We start from the raw sequence: 17,728 nt of genomic DNA, 5'->3' as shown, positions 1-17,728 counted from the left end.
GGCGCCCTAGTCCCACCCTCGCACAGCCCACCCCAGTCCCACCCGAGTGCGGCTGAGCTATAAATACCACTGGTGGTGCCACGTCTATGTTTAGTGAGCAGTTACTATGCACCAGGCACCATGCCCAGCGCTCTGAGTCATCGTCTCATTCAGTCCTGACGGACCGGAGCAGGTGGGTGCCGGGATCGCCTCCTTCCTCCCAGACGGGGGCGCCAGGCACACAGCCACCGGTGCCCGCCAGGCTGGCTCACTCCGGGCCCACGCTCTAGAACCCTCGACAATGGGGGGAGAAAGGGGGAGGGTCCACCTCCCCTAGTGGGTGGGACCGGCCCCAATGTATCACGAGAACGAAGTGGGCATCAGTTACAGCCCGCACCGAACCCAGCACCGCATCTGTGCATACACTGTGCGTCCTGTCTGCCTCGCCCGCTGGGTGATGAGCATCTTGTGTCACCTCAGTGTGTGGCCTGGTGCCAGGGGCCGGGAGTGTTTGCTGAGTGAGTGGGTGAGTGAGTGAGTGAGTGAATGAATGAGTGAATGAGTGAGTGAATGAGTGAGTGAGTGAATGAGTGAGTGAGTGAATGAGTGAGTGAGTGAATGAGTGAGTGAATGAGTGAGTGAGTGAGTGAGTGAGTGAATGAATGAGTGAGTGAATGAGTGAGTGAATGAGTGAGTGAGTGAGTGAATGAGTGAGTGAGTGAATAAATGAGTGAGTGAATGAGTGAGTGAGTGAATGAGTGAGTGAGTGAGTGAATGAGTGAGTGAATGAGTGGGTGAGTGAGTGGGTGGGTGAGTGAGTGAGTGAGTGAGTGAATGAATGAGTGAGTGAGTGAGTGAATGAGTGGGTGAGTGAGTGGGTGGGTGAGTGAGTGAGTGAGTGAGTGAATGAGTGGGTAAGTGAGTGAGTGGGTGGGTGAGTGAGTGAGTGAGTGAATGAATGAGTGAGTGAGTGGGTGAGCGAGCGAGCTAGTGGGAAAGAAGGAAGAAGAGCCTGAACTGCCATCTCCCCGTCTCCTCTCTTCCAGGGAAGGATCAGCTCCCGGCTGCAGCCCTTCTCAGAAAGGCTGTAAGCTGCAGACATTACACCGGCTCCCAGGGGCCCCTCTATCTGACTGTCAGCCTCCTCTTATCTCAACGGAATGCCCGTCTGCTTCGGGGCGGAGCAGATAGCAGGCACCGGGGAGGGGAGGGGAGGGGAGGGAACGCCCTGGCGTTAGGGCGAGTGTTCTAGCCCCACAGGATGTTTGGGACAAAACAGCCAGGGCAGGCCTGGTCACCAGGCAGAGGGGCCCAGACGCCCCAGAGGGGCCCAGACGCCCCAGGGGGCCAGACACCCCAGGGGGCCAGACACCCCAGAGGGGCCCAGACGCCCCAGAGGGGCCCAGACGCCCCAGAGGGGGCCAGACACCCCAGAGGGGCCCAGACACCCCAGAGGGGCCCAGACACCCCAGAGGGGGCCAGACACCCCAGAGGGGGCCAGACACCCCAGGGGGGGCCAGACACCCCAGAGGGGCCCAGACACCCCAGGGGGCCAGACACACCCCAGAGGGGCCCAGACACCCCAGAGGAGGCCAGACACCCCAGAGGGGGCCAGACACCCCAGAGGGGCCCAGACACCCCAGGGGCCCAGACGCCCCAGGGGGCCAGACACCCCAGAGGTGGCCAGACACCCCAGAGGGGCCCAGACCCCCCAGGGGGCCAGACGCCCCAGAGGAGGCCAGACACCCCAGAGGGGGCCAGACACCCCAGGGGGCCAGACACCCCAGAGGGGGCCAGACACCCCAGAGGGGGCCAGACGCCCCAGGGGGCCAGACGCCCCAGGGGGCCCAGACACCCCAAGGGGGCCAGACACCCCAGGGGGGCCAGACACCCCAAGGGGGCCAGACACCCCAGGGGGCCAGATATCCTATCTGTCCTTTGAGCAGCAATCCCCCTCTCCCATACCTCCCCCCTCCAACCCCTTTCCCCCTCACTGTTTATCTCTTTTCAGCACTGGCCTGAGTCCCAGGAACACCCCCAGGGCCATCACACCTAAACTGTCTATCTCCCCGCGCCTCCCCCCCCCCCCCCCCCCAGCTCTGGCAGGACAGAGCTCGCCAGTTTTCATGAGCGCACTTCCCTTTAGGAAAAGGAGAGGCCTGCACTCCCCCCGCCCCCGCCTCCCCCCTACCCCTGACCCCCGCAAAGGGAATCCCCTCCTCGGGGACTGTCCCAGAGAACAGGCCACGTTACAAAGAGACCAGCAAAGGGGCCACGTCCCTGCCCCACCGGCTCCTGAGCCATTTACGCAGGAAAAGAGGCCGCATACCCCACCTCCCCACCTGACAAGCTCCGGGGAGGCCTGCGCGGCGGCCTTGCAAACTCAGAGGCTGCAGGAGCCGTGTAGGATGGTCTGAAATGTGAACTTTCTCACTAAAAGTGGCGTACGGCGGGCAGGCATGTCCTAGGGCCGTGGCCGGCAAACTCATGAGCCAACAGAGCCAAATACCAACAGCACAAGGACTGAAATCGCTTCGGAGAGCCGCATGTTTTAAACGTAAACTCCTTCTAACGCCACTTCTTCAAGACAGACTCGCCCAGGCCGTGGTGTTTGGTGGAAGAGCCACACGCAAGGGGCCAAAGAGACGCATGTGGCTCTCGAGCCTCAGTTTGCCGACCACAGGCCTGGAGCAGTATTTGCCCTACCAAAGGCCCATCTTCACCTTAACAGGGCCTGTTTGGGGTCATTCCTCTTGCCTGTAGGATAACACACCCGATCACATGCCTTTGCCAAGACAAAGAAATGTCCCTTTTCCAGACCCCTCAAAGCACGGGCTCTGCTCTCTGGAGACCACACGCCCCCTCACTGTTACTGCTGCCACGCCACTGCTGACTGTCAGCCTCCCACACCCCCTGGGAAAACGATGGATGTGCCCATCATTTCACTGTTTGCCCAATCCCAGAAGCTCCCCCCTCTGCTTCCTCCCGCCTCCCTAACCTGTCCCCAGCGGAGTCCGCGTCACCCACACCCATCTTCTCCTTCGACTGTAACGCAGAGAGCAGGCCCAGAGCTGCCGCTTTCCCGAGCCTTCGAGCAAGCCGGGAGGTTCTGCTTCTGGGCAAGAGTCCTCAGCTTGGCTCAAAGCATTCTCTGGGGACTCACCGTCTCTCGTGTGGACACGTACCTCAGTCAGTGGAGGGGCTGTCCATCTCGGTCCTCCAACGCAACGGTCCTGGCCACGAGGCTCAGAGCGTCCGGCCACCAGCGCCCCTGGCGATGCCGACGAGTCCTGCTGGCATTTCCAGGTCAGAGATGCCGAGTCTGAGGATGGGACCCGCTGGACAGAGAGAGAGAAAGTGCAAGTGAGCACGGACGCCCCGGGGGCCCACGGCCTTCACCCACTCCCCGCCTGCCCAGCACCTCAGGCCTCAGGCTCTGCTTCCGTAAACACCTGCTCTGTCCCATGCACGGACCCAGGGCTGGAGGCAGAACGGGGCGTGAATCATAACTGAGGCCCTCCGAGGGCTCAGCCCCGGGGAAGGAAACAGACCGGCTCAGGGGTTGAGCATGAACTCATGAACCAGGAGGCCACGGTTCAATGCCCGGTCAGGGCACACGCCCAGGTTATGGGCTCATTCCCCAGTGCTGGGCGTGCAGGAGGCAGCCGATCCATGGTCCTCCCTTCCTCTCTCTGAAACTAATAGCAAAAAGAAAACAGGCAAGTAGACTGGGGGCCACTGGTCCCGGGGCTGGGAGTGCCATGCGGGAGAACTGGAGAAAAAAACACGACTCGGTCCAAGCGGAATCTGAACAGGAGTTAGTGTTCCACCTGCTCCTCCATCGGAGCAGCGGGGAGACGCTGTCTGGCGAAGAGGAAAGGCTGGGAGAGAGTCTCCACGGAGCTAACGGAAGGTGAGAAGGCCCAGCTGGTGTGGCTCCGTGGCTGAGCATCGACCTAGGAACCCGGAGGTCACGGTTCGATTCCTGGTCGGGGCACAGGCCCGTGTTGTGGGCTCCGTTCCCAGTGCGGGGCGTGCAGGAGGCAGCCGATCAGTGATTCTCTCAACATGGATGCTTCTATCTCCCTTCCTCTCTGGAGTCAATAAAAAATACATTTAAAATGTCAGAGGGAGAAAAAAAGATGTGAAAAGTGTGAAAGCACTGATACGACCGAGGCCAGGCAGGAAGCGGCTTTGGAAGCCGGACTCTGGGATACAACGGACTCCCACCTGAGCTCTGATGGCGGCCGGAAACCCCGAGACTTGTGCAGGGCACGCCCCCCCCCCCTCACGACCCCGCCCCCCCACGATCTCCCATCCGACCCTCAGGAAACCAGCCCCGGTCACACTGATCCTGCCCAGTGACGAACAGGCAGCTGTGGCGAGTCTACCCGCCCAGCACGACCAAGGCAGTCAGGTGTCCGGGGCCACCCCAACGGGGCACCCCATTGCTCCTGCGGGCCCGAGTCCTCACCTCAGCCACGGAGACCCCGCCGTGCTCACCACACCTCCCACGCACTCCCCATGCGGCCGAGCTGATTTCTCCACCCGCTGACTCTGGGCCAGTAACGAACGCCACCCCAATAAAGGCTTAAACAGTGCTCGGGCTCCGTACGTCCTCCGTCTGGCTGCTGGGCACGAACCACGCTTCTGCCACATGAACACAGCTGAGCCAGCCCCGCCCCCCACCCCGGGAGGGTGAGAAATCACACAGACAGCCAACACCGGTTTGGCTCAGTGGATAGAGCGTCGGCCTGCGGACTGAAAGGTCCCGGGTTTGATTCCGGTCAAAGGCATGTACCTTGGTTGCGGGCACATCCCCAGTAGGAGGTGTGCAAGAGGCAGCTGATCGATGATTTTCTCTCATCGATGTTTCTCTCTGTCCCTCTCTCTTCCTCTCTGTAAAAATTAATAAAATATATTTAAAAAAAAAAAATTACACAGACAGAGGCCCCGGCACCCCAGCCGAGCCCCCACGGTGGTCTGAAGGAAATGAAGAAATGCCCAGTCAGCCCACAGACTCAAAGGTTCGTTGTGTAAGGCACCAAGGTCTGGGGCTCTTTGTTACGTACACAGAGGAAGCTAGCTGATACAACCCCCACGTTGCCTGCAGGGTGCTGGCATGTTAGATAGGTCAGCCCGTGTGGACAGTGGTCAGGAGCTGATGTGGACCGGAATGCAGGCAGGGCTGCGGGCACACGGGGGAGTGAGAGACTCGGAGCTATTTCAGGAGTAACATCAACAGGACTTAGCTGCAGACTGAGCCCAGATTCCTCTCAAGGCAACTGGTGCTCACTATAAACAGATTCTATTTCGGGCTCCGTGGTGGGGGTGGGTGTTTATATAGAAGATACAGGCGGCGGCAGGCGGGGTCAGAGCAGTCAGGGCTGCGTGTCCGGGGAAGGAGAGCTGGGGGAGGGGGTCTCTTTTCTGCCTCTGCTGTTTGAGAGAAGAATAAAGGTGGGGGCTCGCTAACCTGGCTCGCCACTGCTGCCTCCTCCCCTGCCAGCCCCAGCTCCGGCCCCGGCTCCGAGCAGCAGCCAGAGGCTCCTCATCGACCATCACCCAGACCTCCTCTCCCTTCATAGCTCACCCCGTGCCCTGGCCCTGTGCCTGCTGCTCCGTCTGTGATTCCAGCATCCATGGCACTCCCGGGGGACAGCTCTGCTGACCCCTCCCACAGGGCGAGGCCTGGCCCCGCACGGTCCCCGGGTCCCCCGTGTCCCTGTAGAGCATCCGTCCCCAGGGGGCTGGAGCGTGTCCCTCACCACAGCCCACCACGCCACGCACCTCCAGCCACGGGCGGTGGGGGGAGTCCGTGACTGTTCTTTGAAAGTCCCAGGGTTGTAAGTTTGCCAGTTCGGGTGATGCAATTGCCAACTGTGTGTGTGTGTGTGTGTGTGTGTGTGCGCGCGTGCGTGTGTGTGTTGCATATATATTATTTTTTATATTGATTTCAGAGAGCAAGGAAGAGGGAAAGAGAGATAGAAACACCAGTGAGGAGAGAGAATCACTGACGGGCTGCCTCCCGCACACCCCACACTGGGGATGGAGCCCGCAGCCCGGGCCTGTGCCCTGACCGTGCGTCAAGCCGTGACCTCCTGGCTCCTAGGCCGATGCATAACCACTGAGAGGCCGCAGACTCCGTGGACTTGGCTTTTGGGGGCCCCCTCGGCTCTTCTGGGAGAGGTTCAGCACTGAGAGGGGAGCCCACCTCTCTGCTAAATGGAACCGAATGAGGTAAAACTTTCCTCGAGGAGCACAAGGCTGGGGCCTGGGTCCGCCCCTCGGCACTGCGCTGGCCCTCAGGCACAGAGACTCACCTCTGCGGGGTCGGGGCCCAAGGCAACGAAAGAATCCACATGCCAGCCCTCGGAGGACTTCTCTGAGACCCGCCCCAGGCTCCACGCCCCAAGCGGGGTTAAGGACCTGGCCACCTGGGGCATGTGTCACTTCCTTTATTCATTTCCTTATCTCCCCTGTCCATTCCTTCATTCTGTCATTTACCAGGAACTTACTAGGTGTCAGACATCACCTCAGTCCTTTCAGCTCTTACTCCTACTGGACAGACTGGCCTGAGTGTGGGCGGAGCAGTGTTCTCCTTGTCACTGGATTTCCCCACCCCAAACCCCGCGTGGGTAGGGGAGACAATGACAAATGAGCGAGTGAGTGACTGACTGATTGATTGAATGAATGAATGAATGAATGAATGAAGCTCACTAGGCTGTGGCTGATTTCCCACCAGCAGGAGCCTGTGGCTGCGTACTCCAGGCGCCACATCTCACGAATAACGAAAACAGATCACTGCTGATAACCATAAGAGGAAGCCCCCGATACCCACATCAGGCCTCGGGAAACCTGTCAGTTACATCACACTCGGAGCCCCGCCCCTCCCGGCGGAGCCTCCGGTACCTGGCTCCACAGCCTGGCGCCCCTCGGGGCCACCTGTGACCTTTGGTTAGAGCCTCAGACTCATCTTGGAGCAACACACACACCTGGAGCAATCCTGCCATTAGTCATCCCGGCTTTTAGAAATGTCCTTGCTCCCGGCCGGCATGGCTCAGGGTTTGTGCATCAGCCTGTGATCCAGGAGGTCACGGTTCGATTCCAGGTCAGGGCACAGGCCTGGGCTGCTGGCTCCATCTCCAGTGTGGGGTGTGCGGGAGGCAGCCCGTCAGTGATTCTCTCTCCTCACTGGTGTTTCTCTCTCTCTTTCCCTCTCCCTGGCTCTCTGAAATCGGTACAAATACTATCATATATTTGTATCAGAGTTGGCAATTGCATCACCCCAACTGGCAAACTTGCTGGGACTCTTAAAGATAGGGTGCACTCAAGTGCGCCCCCATCCCGGCCTCAGTCTCTCAGCTCCCCTCACAGCTCACAGGGAAGGTCACCTCCCCTGCCGGTCCCAGGAGCAGTCTCCTCAGCTACTTAGGACTCTCCCCGCCCTTTGCTTTATCTCAAGGGCCCAAGTCCTGCCACACCCTGCCACGTCCCGGCTTTTATTTCCCCCATGTCCCGACCCTTGCACCAGGACTTCCAATCAGATCTAAACTCTTCACAACCGAGGGAGCATGTTTACACACACAGCCCTCCGAGGAAGACGGATCAGACATAACCCCGCTTCCAGGGAAGCCCTGAAGGGCCCCGTGACTCTGCCACCCGGAGACTCAGAGGAAGGGAACCGTCCAGCTGGTGCACAGAAGATTAGGACAAATTCCAGTAAAACACACACACACACACACACACACCAGTCCTCTCTCCGTCTCCTGTTCCACATCTGTAGTCACTCCTTCTCTGCCCCTGCCCGAGCCCCCCCCCCATGCCCGGCCCCTCGTGCCATGCACGCCCGCTGCTGCCTGCAATGTAACGCAGTCCCTCTCACGAGAGAGTTCCTTCCCGACCTCGTTTATTCCCGGGACGGAGCACGGTCTAGCAATAAAGCTCTCCCTCACGCCCGCCAGGCTGCTTCATAAATCACCGCCTTTCCCTCCCTCCGAGCCAGAACGATCATCTGAATAATCGTGCCCGGGGCCGGCTGAATAACATGCTGCACCTTACACCACAGGCGTCTCTCCTCCGGGGCCCGCGGGCAGTTCCCTGACTGCGTGGCCGCCGTGTCTGGCTGTGTGCGTGTGGGGACAGCCTCTCTGAGGGTCCGTCCGCGCGCTGGTGAAACAGAAGCCGTAGCTGCTTGAATACTCGGCGAGGCTGATCGGAGTACAAAGTGAATAGAAAAGCGACACGTGATCACTTAATACAATAATCACCATCAGGCCAAACTAGCAGCAGAGGCACGGAGTAGTGGCAGACGCGGTTTCTAACTGTTTGTACTCAAAACTCCAGCTGCCCGGCTCGGCGGCCTGTGGGGTGTGTCAGCATCTGCATCCTTTGCAGGAGCCTGAATGGAGGCTTGCAGAGAGTAAGGAACTCGCTCAAGGTCACAGGGCAGAGGGGTGCCCGAGGGGTGGGCTCCACTGTCAGCGGGGGTAACATCCGCATGTCCCCAGCCCTCCCGCCTTGGGCCAGCCTGCCCCGGGGGGAGAGGGGGGACAGAGAGAGACACACACACAGCAGTTCACTCCTGGGCTTGCCCCCGAGCTGCCCCCTGGGTGGGGAGGAAACACAAGCAAAGAACCAGGCCTCCCTGGACCCCGAGGGAGGTGAGACATGAGCAGGTGGGTGGTCTCGGAGCCCCAGCTCCTGTCCAGACACAACGATGGTGGAGAATGAGATCAAGACCCAGACTGCCAGGCCGACCAGCCTGCCCAGGGGACGGGGACCAGAGGGGACAGGGCGGGTGAGAAGCAGATGGAAGAGCCTGGTGTGGCAGGGCCGCCCACCGCAGGGAATGCTGGCGCCGAGGGCGAAAGGAGAGGGGAACCGCTGCGATGGTGTCCCCCCCCCTCCCGGGGGGGGGGGCCGTGCCCCGGCCTCGGGGCCCAGGCTGAGGAAGCCAGCCTGCCGGGCGGAGCCTGGGCAGGAAGTGGGTGTTTGTCAGGCCGCACAGCTGTTCTCTGGTGTGCATCCTGCTAGGGCCTGGCTGCCTGGCTAGGGGCGGTATTATCATTAACAACAGCCACCGCGGACATTAACAACAGCTCAGACAATGAGGCCAGCGCCCTGCTCGGCATTTCGGGTGCACGGCTTCATTCCCCCTTCACAGCAGGCCTGGAAGGTGGCAGTCCCATTTCACAGATGTGGAGACTGAGGCTCTACAGATACTGTCACTTGCCCCGGGCCACACAGTTAGACATCGGCAAAGCCGGGGCCATGTCGAACCCAGGTTTTCTCGTCAACGCCCAGACGGGCTGGGCTCCGGAAGGTGGTCCTGCCCCCTCAATCCCACAGGTTCCTGACGGGAGGGGACCTCCATGCCCGGGCTCCCTGTGGCCAGCCGTGGCTCCCCAGTGCCCACCGGGCCCAGGACGGACATCTCCAACTGGTTTCCAATCTCCAGCTTCTCGGTCCCCAAATACAATCCGTCCCACCACACGGAGCCGAGGCCACCAGTTCTTTCACTGGAGCCAACGCTCCTGACGCCCCACCGGTCCCACCCGGGCCCTGCCTATGGGACGGCGGGCGGCGGGTTTTCCTAAAACGTGGGTCTCACTCAGTCTCTTCCCTCTCCCAGGAAAAACCCGGGATCACGCCTCATTCCTGAAAGAACGCAGGTCACGTAGGACCCACTGAGAAGGGCCCCCCCCTCGATCTTTTCCTCTCACTCCTTCCTCTGTCACATCCGCGACTGGGTCTGCGGGCTCCTCCAGGGGACGCATCCCCGGCACCGGCTCTCCCCCCCGTCAGCTGCTGTAAGCAGGTCCTGTCCAGCCCCCAGCTGGGCCCGGGGTGTCCCCACCCTCTCCCCCATCACTGAGCTCCAACTCCCACCTGGGAGGATGGACAGGCTTGTGCCCCAGCCCCACTGCTCATCGGATCCCCTGCTCTCCCTCTGGCTCTGGCTCTGGCCCCCGAGGGCCCCTGCCCCAAGCCCCGACAGGAGGCGCCCCAGGGCCGGGCCGGCCTCCCTGCTGGCCAGGCTGGGCTGGCTCTCCAAGGAGGGAGGAGGGGAGAGGGGGGGAGGGAGGAGGAAGGAGGGAAGAGGGAGGAGGGAGGAGGAAGGAGGGAAGAAGGAGGAAGGAGGGAAGAAGGAGGAGAGGGGAGGAGGGAATGCTGGTTCGAACTCCTCAGGGGGGCCTGACAGCAATTTGCTCCGTGTCCACCCAGAACCCGCTCCGTTCTGGGATTGGGGGGGGATTGTGAAATGTGTGTGTTTTCTAGGCAATCGCAACCTCCTCTCGTTAGGGAGGCATCACTGTGCTTTTAAAGAAAGATCAGAGGAAAGAAAGAAGGGGGGAAGGGAAGGAAGGAGACAGAGGAAGGGGAGGGAGAGAGGGAGAGAGGGAGAGAGGGAGGGAGGGAGGGAGGGGGAAACCTCTACTAACCACGGAGAGCCTGGCCCAGAGGGGGCTGGTGTCCCGCAGTCGGTCCTGGCCGGCGGTGACCTGGGCCGGTGACCGGGCCGGCGGTCCTGTGGATCGCCTGACACCGGGCCCTTTGGCTCAGGAGAGGCTTTGTTCTCCGGCCGCTCCTCTGGCTCAGAACAAAGCGCAAGAAATGCGAGGGCGGCGGGCAAGGTCCGGTTAAAGCCTCGGGGAGCCCGAAACCTTTGCCCTGTGGGTGTGCCTCAGCCTGTGGGTGTGTCAGAGGGGCATGTGGGGACGTGGAGGGAGGGGGTGCGCCCCAGCTCCCCCACTCGGCCTCTCCCAACCCAGGTGACCTTAGTCAAGAGGCCAACTTCAATGAGCCTCGGTGCACTTTCCTGTCCAAACACCTCTAACCGTGCCGCCCGAGAGCCTTTAGGAGGTCAATAAATGGGTCCAGAATGACCCATTCGGGGTATTTCCTGGGCAGAAACTCAGCAGAGATTGATTGATGATTGATTGGTTGAATATTTAATTTTTATTGGTTTCACAGAGGAAGGAAGAGGGAGAGAGATAAAAACACCAAGGATGAGAGAGAACCACGGATCGGCTGCCTCCCGCACACCCCGCACTGGGGATGGAGCCCAAAAACCCGGGCACGTGCCCCTGACCTGAATGGACCCGGGACCTTCAGTCCACAGGCTGACACTCTATCCACTGAGCCACACCAGCCAGGGCTCAGGAGAGATTAAAAAGGAAAAAAAGAAAGGACACAGAGATGCCAGAATCCACAAAAACCAACCGGAACTTGCTCCGAGGAAATGGAGGCACAGAGAGGCCGAGTCACTCCCTCCAGGCCACACGGCAGGAAGCAGCAGCGCCACTGCCTTTACAGAGTGAGTCAACGGGCGAACCACTGAGGCCCTGGTGTGGCGCAGGCCGGACACGGGCGCCACCGAGCCCCCGGCACACACGGGCGCCGCCCGGTCCCTTCCTGTCTCCGCTCTCCGGAGTGTGCAGCCTCGGCGGTTTGTTATCCAATCGACTCTCACAGGCCTCCCTCCCGCCCTTCCAGGAACGGGGACGGCTTAGGGATGACGCCGTGGCCCAGGGTGGGAGACCGGCCTTTCTCCGTCCCAGGGGCGGGTCCCGGGCCTGCGGAAGATTTCCCATATCCAAAGAGTTCCCATATCCATAGCCGCCCAGGGGCCAGCCCCTCGCTCCTGCCCGTCCGGAGGCCGGTCCTCGCACGCACAGCGGATAACGGATCACGTCCTGCAGCTCACGGAGCGTGCTGGCCTCGCCCTCTGCTCCCGCCGTCGGCGGAGACGGCACAGTGACCGGAGGCCTCATCTCGGAGCCGGCTCTTCCCGCCACTGAGCAAGGCGTGGCCTGCACTCGGCTTTTCTGTGCGGTGGGAGCATGCCACCGCTGCCTCCTCACCGCTCCTGTGGCTGTGACTCCCCTTCCTCTGCCCCACGCCTGACGCCCAACGTGAAGACGGTGCCCTGGACCCACCCGGAATGCTCTCCGAAAAGGCGTTCTCGCTGTGGCAGCTGATGTTTCCCCAGCGATGGTCCTGACTCACCGACTCCCCTCGGGGGGAGGACGAACAGCGTTTCCCGGGCGAGAGCAACAACGATCTCCCTCTCGGCGGGAAGATGCTCAGTATTGAAAGGGACGCCCTGGTCCTTCTTGGTGCAGGTGCCCCAGGGGCGCCCTCGGTGTTCACCTCCCATGGCCACCTTGCTGTGCAGGGCTGCCTCCGACCCCCTGGCAGACTCCCAGTCCCGCCTGAACCCCGGGCACCTTGGGGCTGTCCCCACTCCATGGAGGCCAAGAAACCAGCACTTGCCATCAGCCACGCAAGGCAGGACGTGGGCTTCTGGCAACCCAGCAGGGGATGGCGGGTTAAATAAACCACCCAACGGGGTCCCCATGGTGAGTGGGGGGAAAGGCTGGGGTGGGAGGACTCGGGGCCCGGGGGATGAGCTGCTGGCACAGCACCCGGGAAACAGTGTGTGTGCAGAGGAAGCAGGACCTCCTCCCCACAGGGCTGGTCCAGGACCTGGGTCCGTGTGCTGTGCCCATGGGAGGGGTTGGCGCACGTCCTGGGCTGGGCTGGGCTGGGCGACGCCCACTGTGCCCCGTTTCACATCTGCAATTCTGAGGGGGGCTGCCCCGCCCTTCAGGCTCCTCCCTCACCCCCTCCCGCCCCCACTCCCCAGGTCTAGACACAGGATGATCCTGGGAGCTACACAGCGTGGGGCCTGAGGTCTCAGGCTTTGGGCACAAAAGGCGCAGTTAGGAATCGCGTGGCTCTGCCACTCCGCAGTGTGGTGACCGTGGGCACGTGGCTGAGCTCGGAGTCTCGGGAAAAGGAGCCGCGGAGGAGCGGTGGCACACGGAGGATCCGGGGGGGAGGGAGAGGCGGGGTGACCTTGGCTGAGTCCCTTCACCTGCACCACCAGGAGGAGCCTGCTCCCAGGTCGCTGGGAACGAACGGGCCTGAGGGCTGAGGAGGAGCAGGCTGCGGTGGCCAGGGCTGCGGGAACGCAGAGGGCCCCGTTCCAGAGGAGTCTCAGCTCGCCGACCGCGGGGAGTTCTCTGCAGTCCTTGCTGCGGGGTCCACGGCAGGAGGGAGAGACGGCAGGTCTGCTCAGCCTGGCCCGGCCATGTCAGGGCGTTTATTCTGGGCTCCGGCGGAGCCTTCCAGAGAAGAGGGGTGTGTGTGTGTGTGTGTGTGTGTGTCCTTTTCTTTTCTTGCCGCTGAGCCTTTCATTTCTGAAAGGTAAATGCCCTGAATCAGATGGAGTTCCGTCTCTCCTGCGGCACTGTTTGAGGCTCTGAGCGTGACGGGCTCTTTGGAGCCGGTCCACCCGCCGGGAGAGGAGAGCAGCAGCCAGGTCTGCTTTGGTTCCGTTTTTTCTGGCGGGTTTTTCTCAAGAGCCCTTGGCTAAGTAAACACACATGAAGGGGGTTTTTAGCCAGTTCCGCTGCTCCTTCAGTGTGGACCCAAATGGGTTTCCTTCTTCCTTTCTTTTTTTCTTTCTTTCTTTTTTTCTTTCTTTCTTTCTTTCCTGCTCCTTCAGTGTGGACCCAAATGGGTTTCCTTCCTTCCTTCCTTCCCTCCTTCCTGCCTTCCATGTAGCAAAATCTAGTACAATGCTGGCTAGTTGGGCCGGGTTTTCCTACAGGCATCTGGGGAAATTCAGAGAAAGTATTTCCTTATCCACCAAACATGAACCTTCCCAAAGTCCTCTCTTCATTCTGCCAAACAATTCGAAACTAATGTTCTTCCCCGCCCCCCTCAACTCCAGGCCTCCTTAATCCGTCACCAATGAGACCCACCGATGTCCCTCCTCTGATGGCGATGTATAAACACAGATGTGACCCGCCATTCTCCGGAGCATTATCTCAATCCGTTGAGGTCATATGTCGACAGTTTGGCTCGAATAAGCTCACTAAAATTCCTTACAGGTTTCAATGTGTTTTTGTTGTTGTTGTTGTTGTTTTGTTTTGTTTTTTGTTGTTGTTTTATGTTAACAAGCCTCAAGCTCAAAGTCAGAGACAGAGAGTGGGAGGCGAGGTGAGCCTGGAACTGTACACCCAGGTCTGGGGCATGGAATGGCGGACCAGGATCCGTTTTTTAGCCAACCACGGGTTTCAGCAAATAGTGGGGCCATGCCTGGTGTTGGGGGGCAGGAGAGAAGGTGACAGGAGGCCCCTGGAGGACCTCAGGCACCCTGCTGCTAGCACCCCTTCCCCACCTCAGCGCCAAGCGCCAGTTCCCACAGCGGCCATCAGGGGGCAGCGCACCTTGTCTTTCGGAGCCTCTCTCTCCTGCAGCTCCGGGGAAAGGAAACCAACCGGGAGGCTCTGCCAGCGGCTTCTAGGAACGGGCGGTTGAGAGCCACATGCAGTAGGTGCTCACGGCACATGAGAAGCCAAAAGGGCTTGCCCAGGTAAATTCAGGTGTGCCCGACAGCTCAAATGGGGCAGAGAAAGGGGTGCCCAGGCCCCTGCCAGCGCCTGCCAACCTAGAGGCCTTGGGAACAGCCTTTGCACTTACTACGTATCATGGCACAAGTCCATGGGCATAGCGGCCCGAAAGTACGGTGGGTGGAAAGACACACAGGGGCAGAGCAGGGCGGATGGGCCAGGGCAGAAAGCACCCCGGCCCCCCAACCCCAGGTGCCTGGCGAAGACAGTAGGATGAAACCTGACCCCCAGGGTGACCTTTCCCCCTAGCCTATTGCTGGCCATGCCGAGATAACATCCAGGCCTCCATGTTAGCATTTCAGCTCCAGGCCCAGACAAGCAGCCCGGCCAGACCAGTGGCCCCGGGGCTGACGTCAGGACCAGCTGCAGGGGAGAGGCAGCCTGCCCTGGGGCGCACAGTCCACCAGCGGGACCCAGACCCTGAAGGGCACACCTGGAAACCGCTGAGCAGTCCATCCCAGTGGTCGGCAAGCTCATTCGGTGGTCAGCAGAGCCAAATAGCAACAGCACAACGATTGAAATTCCTTCTGAGAGCCACATTTTTTAAACCTAAACTTCTTCTAACGCCACTTCTTCGACACAGACTCGCCCAGGCCGTGGTGTTTGGTGGAAGAGCCACACTCAAGGGGCCAAAGAGCCGCCTGTGGCTCTGGAGCCGCGGTGTGTGGACCACGGCCCCCTGGGACGGCTCCTAAAACCTCCATCCTTATGGCCCTCGGGACGGAGGACTCCGCTCCTAGGTCATCCCCTCCTCTGGGGCCCGTTCCCTCCCCGTTAGTTCCCATCCCCCCACACCCCCAGGCACATCCCCACCACGCACCCCACTCCCATCCCAAACGCCTAGGCCCCTTCCTTTGCCTCTGCAGCTTGTATCCTCCGCCCATTTATTTCCTCCCAAATTACTGCCCCTCTGTGGTTCCCTAAGTAAGTGCTCTCCCAGTTGGCGTCTCGCCTCTGAATCCGCTCCTGGCCAGAACTCCAGACCGGGTCCCCGTCCGGTCAGACGCCCGGTGCCCTCCGGCGCCTGCAGACAATCCAGGATGGGACAGAAGGGCCGGGGGTCCCCGGAGGTGGCAGCCAGAGGGGTGTCAGATGCCCAGACCTCCGAAGAGGCCACTGCCCTCAGGGTCAGCACTGCCTCCCTCTGCTGGACACCCAGAGCCAAGGGGACAGGGACTCCCCACCCCCCAGCCCCAGCCGCCACTCCTGCGCTTCTGGGCGCACATGTCCCGGGCCAGAGCGCCCCCCCAAGCCTGCCTGCCGCGTGGTGGCTCCGGGCAGGGCCTCTCTAGCAGGAAGGAGGCGAGACCCGAGGGCTCCGGACAAGAAGCTGAACCGAGACGACCCGCCCCCCCCCCTCCGGGAGACCAGGCCCCGGGCGGCCGTAGGCTGAGGCCCGCTGGCTGGGGGACACGGGTGCCAAGCCCGGCGCAGCCTCAACGCCCACCCACCCCCCGTCTGGCGGCCGCGGCAGAGTTTACTCTCTCAAGGTCAAGCTCACAGGCACCCCCGCTGGGCAAAAGTTGCGCCACCGCCACCGTCCCGGTTCGGAATCTCACAGTAACCCCATCCGGGCGACCGGCCTGCCCCGGGGTCAGGGCTCCCGCCCCGGGGGCGCTGCCAGGAGCTGCGGGTCGCCCCGGAGACTCGCACAAGTGGCTCACTTTTGTCTGGTTCTTTCGGTTTTTTCGCGGCCGCGGCGGCGCCTAACGGGCCGAGGAGGGCGGCTCGGAGTTTCCCGCTGCACCAGCGCCACCCCTGCCGAGCTCACTGCCGCCCACCCCAGGCCCTCACTGCCCCCCAAAAGCCACGTCCAGCTGCCCGGCCCCGACCCCAACTTCTCCACCACCGAACCCCAGAACACCGGTCCCCCGAGTCCCCCTCCGCGAGGGCCCGGCCGCCTCCCGGGGCTGCGCCAGCCACCAGCAGCGGATCGGGGGCTGGACCCCGAGACCGTCCCGCGGCCGCCGGCCCCCGCGGCCCGCCCAGCTCGCCTGCAAAGCGCCCGGTGCCCCCGGCCGGCGGGGAGTCCTCCCGCCCGCGCCCGCCGGCCGCCCGGCGCTCCCCCCGCAGCCGCAACGGGGAGATTCCAGCCCGGCGCCCCGCGGTGTCACGGGGCCGCCCCGGGGACCGCTCTCCCCGGGACCTGGCACGAGCTCCGCCGCGGGCGCTCCCGGGGAAAGCTGGAGATCCCCCAAGACCCGATCCCCAAGATCCCGGGGGCGCCGGGGCGCGGGCAGGGTCGCCCTATGCGCGCCTTCTCCCGGCGCCTGGGGTCGTGGATCCCAGCCCCACCGTCCCACCCTCCGAGGCCCCTCCCGCCACTCCGGTCCCCGGGGGGCGATCGCCCCGGAGAGCCCCGGGCGAACCTGCCCGAGGAGCCCCAACTCCGCGGCCGCGGCCCCGGGCGCACGCACTCACCGGGCGGGGGACGCGCGGGGATCCCCGCGGCGCCGGGGCGCGGGGGCTTCGGCGGGCGGGCGTCCCGGACACGCGCCCCTGCGCCCGCTCACATCGCCGCTCCCTCCGCGCTCTCCGCCTCCTCCTCCGCTCCCTCCGCGGCCTCCGCGGCCTCCTGCCTCCGGCCTTTGTCTTTGCAAAGTGTCGAAACTGCCTGGCATCGTGGAGCTCCGCGGCGGAGGGAGGCCGGGCCCGGAGGCGGGGGGAGGCTGGGAGCGGCCCCGGGAACACCTTCCCCCGGGCGGAGGGGGAGGGCGGAGCGGGAGGGGCGGGCGCCAGGGCCGCGGGCCCTCCCCTTCCTCCGCCCGCGCCGCCTCCCCGGCCCCCGCCTCCTCCGCGCGCTCCGCTAGGCTTCCCCTCCCCGGGGCTCCCACGGCCGATCTGGGGCTCCGCAGCCACGTGGACCGCAGCCCGCGGGGCCGAGAGGCCGGCTGGCCCGGGAGGCGCTGCGGGCGGCGCGGGGACCAGGAGGGTGTGCAGCTCCGGTCGCCGCCGGTGGGTGGCCAGGCGCGGGCAGGGCGTCCGGGGGCCCCGAGGGGGCGCCTCGCGGGGTCAGCCCAGGGCGCCCGCCAGGAGGAAGCGCGGCGCCCTGGAGAGCCCCAGTGGGGTGCGGGGTAGCCAGGAGGGGCCGGTCCCCCTGCTGGCCGCTGTGCAGAGTCACCCCGACCCGCTCTAGGAAGTGGGGACCGAGTGGGACTGATAGAGGGGAAGGGGAGGAGCGAGGCAGGGCTGGGGCGCTGGGCAGGCCCAGTGCCACCCCAGCTGGTCCATGGTGACACCCCTGCCTGCCTCTCTTCCTCCCAGGGTCGGCCTTCAGCCTGGTCCAGGGCAAGGGGACCCCAAGGTGCCTCTGCCAGGGCCAG

General features: G+C 62.8%; 1 protein-coding gene across 1 annotated transcript in view; it reads right to left on the bottom strand.

Annotated features, from left to right (window-relative positions):
• ST3GAL1 (ST3 beta-galactoside alpha-2,3-sialyltransferase 1) overlaps nt 1-17,114 on the bottom strand; it is a 48,041-nt gene extending 30,927 nt beyond the window's left edge. The window contains exons 1-2 of the mRNA XM_036437527.2: nt 16,827-17,114; nt 3,165-3,317 (exon numbers count right to left, since the gene is read on the bottom strand). The gene's annotated coding sequence lies outside the window, so the exon portion shown is untranslated. The remainder of the gene's footprint in view (nt 1-3,164; nt 3,318-16,826) is intronic.
• Between the last annotated feature and the right edge of the window lie 614 nt (nt 17,115-17,728).

The sequence above is a fragment of the Pipistrellus kuhlii genome, unplaced genomic scaffold, assembly GCF_014108245.1.
Source record: "Pipistrellus kuhlii isolate mPipKuh1 unplaced genomic scaffold, mPipKuh1.p scaffold_m20_p_14, whole genome shotgun sequence".
NCBI classification, from domain to species: domain Eukaryota; kingdom Metazoa; phylum Chordata; class Mammalia; order Chiroptera; family Vespertilionidae; genus Pipistrellus; species Pipistrellus kuhlii.
This window is presented reverse-complemented; position numbering and strand designations above follow the sequence as displayed.